The 8095-nt window shown below is 42.9% G+C and overlaps 1 pseudogene; it reads left to right on the forward strand.

Annotated features, from left to right (window-relative positions):
* Window positions 1–6841: 6841 nt before the first annotated feature.
* Window positions 6842–6959, forward strand: LOC126337105 (5S ribosomal RNA; annotated as a pseudogene).
* Window positions 6960–8095: the final 1136 nt, after the last annotated feature.

The following is an 8095-nucleotide window of genomic DNA, read 5'->3' on the forward strand; positions in this document are numbered from 1 at the left end:
TAAAGAAAATTTTATTGTTAAATGCTTAGATTATCTGTAAAACACGGTTTATATATTGTTAAATGAACTGGTTGTGTGAAAAGAAAGTTATATTGGTGGCTCCTCCCTTACTCGTGGTGCTTAATTCCAGCACGCACCAGTTATCATTCATTTTATTAAAACTTCCAGCAAAGTCTTGCGTTATGTTTAAAACCGAAAGTAATAATCCTCTACAAGTAGCTGCTGAAATATTCCAGGCAACTCTTCCATTAGAACATTCCATTTAACGTCGGTTAATTCTACTTTAAAAATCCTGTGGCGCTGACATATATATTTCTTCGAAATGGTTTTCAGGGCTTCCTTGCCGATATTCCTCTTGCTGTCACACTGTCTCTCCCACGTAGGACAAATGGGAGCTTCGCCTTGACACCAAACCTTGAAGTGATGAACTTGAAGAATTTACTTCGTAGATAATAAAGAAGGAGATTTGTGGCTCATTTAACCAACATTACACATCGTCCCTTCACTAACTGCTCCTGACAGGCCCGTTGATCACAGATTTTAACTACCATAATGTTATCGCAAAATGGTTCTTTAATAGGAGTAAGCACATTCAAATTCTTCTTGCCAAGGAGCGTACCATTTTCTGTGCAATTTATGTTGCCAATGTCTGAAACTAGATTGTCCAGGTTCTGCAATAGTAACCATAAACCAATGCGTTCGTAGGTTGGTCTCATCCTCCTCCCTAATAGTTGAGGCACGATAAGCACTTTGGAGGAATCCATGATGACACTTTCAATTACTACAGATGACTGATCGGTTGCATCCGTCATGACTCCTTTTATGCTCTAAATATCTATGATGGCGGCACTTGCGGTCACGTGGTCTTCCTCTCACACATTCTAAATTTGATTGTACGTGCAATCCAACAGCAAACTCCGACCTGATGTGCGCTATTTTGTGTGCAAGTTGTCCGTTGGACGGCGGGCGACTGCCCCACGCGAGTCTCGCCCTATCCCGCGCCGTACAGTCCCGCTATCACGCTGGGATTCTGTGGTACACTAGTCCAGCCAGCTACTGCGTTGTACCACACCGATTATAAGGCAGTCACAACATAAGCAAACTGCTGTGCCAACGTGACTCACGACTACATCTACACTGACGTGATAGCTGATGGCGCTGTCTTCTATCTGATCGATTCCTCATATTGCTACCATGTACGCGATCAATGTTTCGGTGTTAGCCATACCCGGAAGGTGTTGCCCCCCCCCCCACCCTCCCACCCACCAAGACTCTTTCTCCATCAAAAACAAGCGATGTCAGTCGATCGTTATGCGGTAATCAACAGCGTACCAAGCATACCAGTGGACGGAAGGGATGGAAAAAGACACCGTCGATGTACTGTATTAATAAGCATCACAGTTGGTAGCCGATCAATTTCAGCAATTTTACCGTTTTTCAACACCGACCAGTGACGCGCCAGTATGCTTCCCATTTTTTGCATCATTGCTAAACAACCCCTCCACTACTTTGTGAGTACCAACTGTGCAGTACGTTTATTCATTGTTAATTCTCGAACATATACGCCAAAGTATACCAGACAGCGACCTACTTATCTCTAGCACTTCGACCATAGTCAGTAATTAAAGATCCTTCTCTATGTGGATGGGAGTCACAGGGCAATTTCACATTCTTAGGATAAAGTTATAGACCTGAAGATCTCCTCGCATTGTCTTTGACGAACGGTCCCTGCACCACTGTCACCGATGTAATCTGCAGCTGACCGAAAGAGACCGATATGTTCCACGTTTCGTGGGGGAACAGTGCGAACCGAAGCTGTAAATGCTGTCCCGTACCTGTCCAGGAGCACAAGATTTCTAGAGATGCCCGAATGTCTAGGAGGTTAGCAAAATGGCTCTCAGCACTATGGGACTTAACATCTGAGGTCATCAGTCCTCTAGAGCTTAGAACTACTTAAACCTAACTAACCTAAGGACACCACACACATCCATGCCCGAGGCAGGATTCGAACCTGCGACCGTAGGACTCGCGCGGTTCCGGACTAAAGCGTCTAGAACCGCTCGGCCACCGATGCCGGCGAGGAGGTTAGCACTCCTTATGTGTTTGTAGTAAACAGGGCGTTACAAAAAGGTACGGCCAAACTTTCAGGAAACATTCCTCACACACAAATAAAGAAAAGATGTTATGTGGACATGTGTCAGGAAACGCTTAATTTCCATGTTAGAGCTCATTTTAGTTTCGTCAGTATGTACTGTACTTCCTCCATTCACCGCCAGCTGGCTCAATCAAAGGAAGTTAATGTTGACTTCGGTGGTTGTGTTGACATGCGACTCATTGCTCTACAGTACTAGCATCAAGCACATCAGTACGTAGCATCAACAGGTTAGTTTTCATCTCGAACGTGGTTTTGAAGTCAGTGCAATGTTTACAAATGCGGAGTTGGCAGATGCCCATTTGATGTATGGATTAGCACGGGGCAATAGCCGTGGTGCGGTACGTTTGTATCGAGACAGATTTCCAGAACGAAGGTGTCCCGACACGAAGACGTTCGAATCAATTGATCGGCGTCTTAAGGTGCACGGAACATTCCAGCCTATGACTCGCGACTGGGGAAGACCTAGAACGACGAGGACACCTGCAATGGATTAGGCAATTCTTCGTGCTGTTGACGATAACCCTAATGTCAGCATCAGAGAAGTTGCGGCTGTACAAGGTAACGTTGACCACGTCACTGTATGGAGAGTGCTACGGGAGAACCAGTCGTTTCCGTACCATGTACAGCGTGTGCAGGCACTATCAGCAGCTGATTGGCCTCCACGGGTACACTTCTGCGAATGGTTCATCCAACAATGTGTCAATCCTCATTTCAGTGCAAATATTCTCTTTACGCATGAGGCTTCATTCCAACGTGATCAAATTGTAAATTTTCATAATCAGCATGTGTGGGCTGACGAGAATCCGCACGCAATTGTGCAATCACGTCATCAGCACAGATTCTCTTTGAACGTTTCGGCAGGCATTGTTGGTGACGTCTTGATTGGGCCCCATGTTCTTCCATCTACGCTCAATGGAGCACGTTATCATGATTTCATACGGGATACTCTACCTGTGCTGCTAGAACATGTGCCTTTACAAGTACGACACAACATGTGGTTTATGCACGATGGAGCTCCTGCACATTTCAGTCTCAACAACAGATTCGGTGACCGATGGATTGGTAGAGGCGGACCAATTCCATGGCCTCCACACTCTCCTGACCTCAACCCTCTTGACTTTCATTTATGGGGGCATTTGAAAGCTCTTGTCTACGCAACCCCGGTACCAAATGTAGAGACTCTTCGTGCTCGTATTGTGGATGGCTGTGATACAATACGCCATTCTCCAGGGCTGCATCAGCGCATCAGGGATTCCATGCGACGGAAGATGGATGCATGTGTCCTCGCTAACGGAGGACATTTTGAACATTTCCTGTAACAAAGTGTTTGAAGTCACGCTGGTACGTTCTGTTACTGTGTGTCCATTCCACGAGTAATGTGATTTGAAGAGAAGTAATAAAATGAGCTCTAACATGGAAAGTAAGCGTTCCCGGACACATGTCCACATAACATATTTTCCTTCTTTGTGTGTGGGGAATATTTCCTGAACGTTTGGCCGTACCTTTTCGTAACACCCTGTATATGAAACTGGTAGATGGAATAACAGACGTTAAGAACAAAAAATGGGTGGTTTTTATGCGCGATGGTGCTCCTAACGTATGAAGTTTGCAGAAGGTTACGTAAATCAACTGCGATATCAATTCTAAAGTATTGTTCTAGTCTCTGGTGTCATTACCATGAAGGTATTGGTAAGAGAGAAAATAAACACATTGCACTACTAAAGCTACAAGATTCCGCACTTAAAAGACGCTATAATGTTAGATCGTTGCGTTTTCTGACCTATTAGTCATATGGAATGCAATGCCGTTACTATCCCAATGAAAGGAATATGTTTCCAGCGCATGACCTACATTCTCCTTTCAGGTTTCTCAACGACAAACTATGGTGACGAACTGTAAAACGAAAAACTACTTCCTTAAAACATCGTTTCCTTGTGATACATGTACAATATAGTTTTCCAGAAATGTAAAGCCCCCACTGTTCACATCCGATCATAGCTCAGAAATTATACTATCCTCGCATGAGTCCTATATAAAATGATAGTTAGTAACGGAGAATGTCTCTTAAAAAGAAAGAGACAAGAGCATAGCAGCGGTGTTTGACATGTGAAATTACCAATCATGTCGTCACTAACTCCGTAAACAGGACATCTGTCAGGCAGATGTATACACGTGGATTGTAGTATCTCACAAACACCTGTCACTAACTTACGATCACTGTAGTTGTGAAACTGAAGACTCCATTTTATGCCCAAGATACGACAGGGGAATGGAGTACATCACATAAACTTTCGTTCGTCTTGAGGAATGTGTCCATACAGAATGGAAGTCCTCTGGTGACCGAGAGGTATGCTGTTAACGATCGCAAGCAGACAGTGCGCTGTCACACACAGAACACGCAGCTGTATGTGAGTCGAACGCAGGTTGTGAAACAACTGATGCATCCCGACAGACCAACGGCAAAAATAATCGAATAACCTACAGCAACATGTCCCTCTCTCTCTAAACTGCCACATTAGTCTACCATTAAATCGTACCTCGTTACAGCTCCACCTCAACCGATCACTCCATCCACTCTTTGTCATTCTTTAACGCAGTTGCACGAAAGATTGAAGCTTTCCTAAAAAAAAAAAAAAAGAGAACCATCTGCCTCCAAACACAGCAAAGAGCGATAGATACTGTATGATTAAAAGTTATACATTTTTAAAACTCCTCTCTGTCCAACACCAGCATCTTGTCAGTTGAACGTATTTCCCACCAAAAAAAAAAAAAAAAGAAAGAAAGATAGTACCTTACACCCTTGCCTTTTTGCCCACAAGGTGAATGGTAGAGTTTGATTGTGTCTGTCACCAGTTTCGAGTGGTACTGCGAAATTTTTCCCCTGGAGGACAACGCCAGTTGTATGGTATCGTCAATTTTTGAGCTGTATTGCGATTTTATACCGTCCCTGTGCAACGCTATGCATGTAAGAATAGTTGTGTAATTAGGCCCGATATCTATGGTTAATTACGTAATTAGTACCTATCTTTGTTTCATTTCCAACCAAAATAAATAAAGTACACTAACCTAACTTTTCTCTCCTGCTGTTGAACAGTTTCCAAGTGTTGGGGGTGCACTTGAGCTTTACATACAGTAGAACCAAGGTTCGAGTCCCAGAAAGGACACTGCCATTTTTAATTCCCCATCAATTCCTAGTGCCTCTGGTGGTATAATTGTGTTACGTGGGTGTTCTGTCCAGGAGGACCAGGGTTCGAGTCGCAGAAGGGTACTGTCAATTTTAATTTGCGGCCAATTCCCAGATGGGAGGGGTGGGCCCTGTACAAAGAAACCTGGCCAAAATTCGAAATTCGCACCAAAATTACAAATTCCTGCCAAAATACGAAATTCCTACCCATAACGTATGTTGGTGTATGGGGAGGGTGGAGGGGAGGGAGGGGACTGAATCCCACATGCTGGCTGTGAAAAACATGTGACGTCATCTGGGGTTAGGGGTCAGCGTGATCACGGGAAAAGGGATGGGTGTGGTTTTGGGGTGTCTGATTGATACGCAAATTAATTTAATTAATCAGTTTGATATCAAAAGTGGAGTAACGCCGCCACTACCCCACTACTACGATCTGTGTCAACATACAGGCAGAAAATTAAAGGTTTTATTTAAACCGGACAAAGCCATTCCCCATATTTACATTCGGGTATTTAAGACTTCTGTCTCACGATTCGAAGTAAGAAGGTTTCAATAATTAAAATAATTTATAATAATAATAATTAATAAATAATAATAATAGTACATTATAATAAAAGTTAATTAAAATACCTAGCATAAACGCCACGTTCGTAACATTAAAAGAGAAACAGTTGTCAATAGTGCCACAGTTTACCTCCGTTGTAGACAGCCTAGGTAGGAAGCATTGATGTTGCTGGCAACAACCATCTCTATCTATAGAGAGACCTACGCAGAAAGACGCACATGCGCAGTTTCACAAACATTAAGCAACTAGATACCTTGACTGAAAAGTTGCGAGCTGGCTACACATTTTAAATTGCCAAACTGTGGTAATCTGAAATAATACAATCGGTCGCAAAAGTCAGAATTTCTGTTACACCTAATTTCAAAACTATCTAATGTCCTACGTACTAGCACTATCCCATGAAGTGTCCTTGCAACAAATAAAAATCAATGGTATGACTGGAAAACGTAATACATGTAATAATAAAAATTGGCTAGGGTGTTCCTGTGATGTAAATCTGTCTGAGAGTTGGTATTTTCTGTGGCTCTTTTCAATCCTCCTGCAAGTGAGCACTCAAAGCTGGCTTTGTACTGGAGTGAGCAGTATGCTCCCTAAATCTTACATATCTCCCTGTTTGGTCTATGTATTTAGAAGGGCAGCTGGCACAAGAGGTAATGAACCTTCGGAGCTTTAAATAACTCCTTTTTCATTCCTCTCTATGTCTAAAGTTTTAGCCGTTATATTTGGGGATAAAACAGGTTAGTGTTATACAGTTTGCACCCTGGTGTTTACCTATTTTCTTGGATATGTTTCCATACTAAGGAAAATTATGGTAATTCATATGTTTAACAAAACTATCATGTAGAGGGATAAGGGTAGTATACTCGCCATACAGTATCCGTGCTAGATTTGAGGGAGGCCCCTTTCACCTTTTTATAATAGTACTATCAATTTTATAGCCATCGGCCTTGCCGCAGTGGTAACACTGGTTCCCATTAGATCACCGAAGTTAAGCGCTGTCGGACTGGGCTAGCACTTGGATTGGTGACCATCCGGGCTGCCGAGCGCTGTTGGCAAGCGGGGTGCACTCAGCCCTTGTGAGGCAAACTGAGGATCTACTTGATTGAAAAGTGGTGGCTCCGGTCTCGAAAACAAACATACGGCTGGGAGAGCTGTGTGCTGAACACATGCGCCTACATATCCACATCTAGTGACTACTGTGGGCTGAGGATGACACGGCGGCCAGTAGGTACCGTTGGGCCTTCCAAGGCTGACTGTTAATTTTGTGGAGGACGTCTGTGTCATAGTCAATGGAGTTAGCTATATACTTAATCAGATATGTTGTTGTTGTTGTGGTCTTCAGTCCTGAGACTGGTTTGATGCAGCTCTCCATGCTACTCAATCCTGTGCAAGCTTCTTCATCACCTAGTACCTACTGCAACTTACATCCTTCTGAATCTGCTTAGTGTATTCATCTCTTGGTCTCCTTCTACGATTTTTACCATCCACGTTGCCCTCCAATGCTAAATTTGTGATTCCCTGACGCCTGAGAACATGTCCTACCAACCGATCCCTTCTTCTTGTCAAGTTGTGCCACAAACTCCTCTTCTTCCCAATTCTATTCAATACCTCCTCATTAGTTATGTGATCTACCCATCTAATCTTCAGCATTCTTCTGTAGGACCACATTCGAAAGCTTCTATTTATTCTCTTCTTGTCCAAACTATTTATCGCCCATGTTTCACTTCTATACATGGCTACACTCCATACTTATACTTTCAGAAACAACTTCCTGACACTTAAATCTATACTCGATGTTAACAAATTTCTCTTCTTCAGAAACGCTTTCCTTGTCATTGCCACACTCTACAGTTTACATCCTCTCTACTTCGACCATCATCAGTTATTTTGCTCCCCAAATAGCAAAACTCCTTTACTACTTTAAGTGTCTCATTTCCTAATCTAATTCCCTCAGCATCACCCGTCTTAATTCGACTACATTCCATTATCCTCATTTTGCTTTTGTTGATGTTCATCTTATACCCTCCTTTCAAGACACTGTCCATTCCGTTCAACTGCTCTTCCAAATCCTTTGCTGTTTCTGACAGAATTACAGTGTCATCGGCGAACCTCAAATTTTTTCTTTCTTCTCCATGGATATTAATACCTACTCCGAACAATTCTTTTGTTTCCTTTACTGCTTGCTCAATAT

Source organism: Schistocerca gregaria, chromosome 2 (assembly GCF_023897955.1).
Source record: "Schistocerca gregaria isolate iqSchGreg1 chromosome 2, iqSchGreg1.2, whole genome shotgun sequence".
Classification (NCBI taxonomy): Eukaryota; Metazoa; Arthropoda; class Insecta; order Orthoptera; family Acrididae; genus Schistocerca; species Schistocerca gregaria.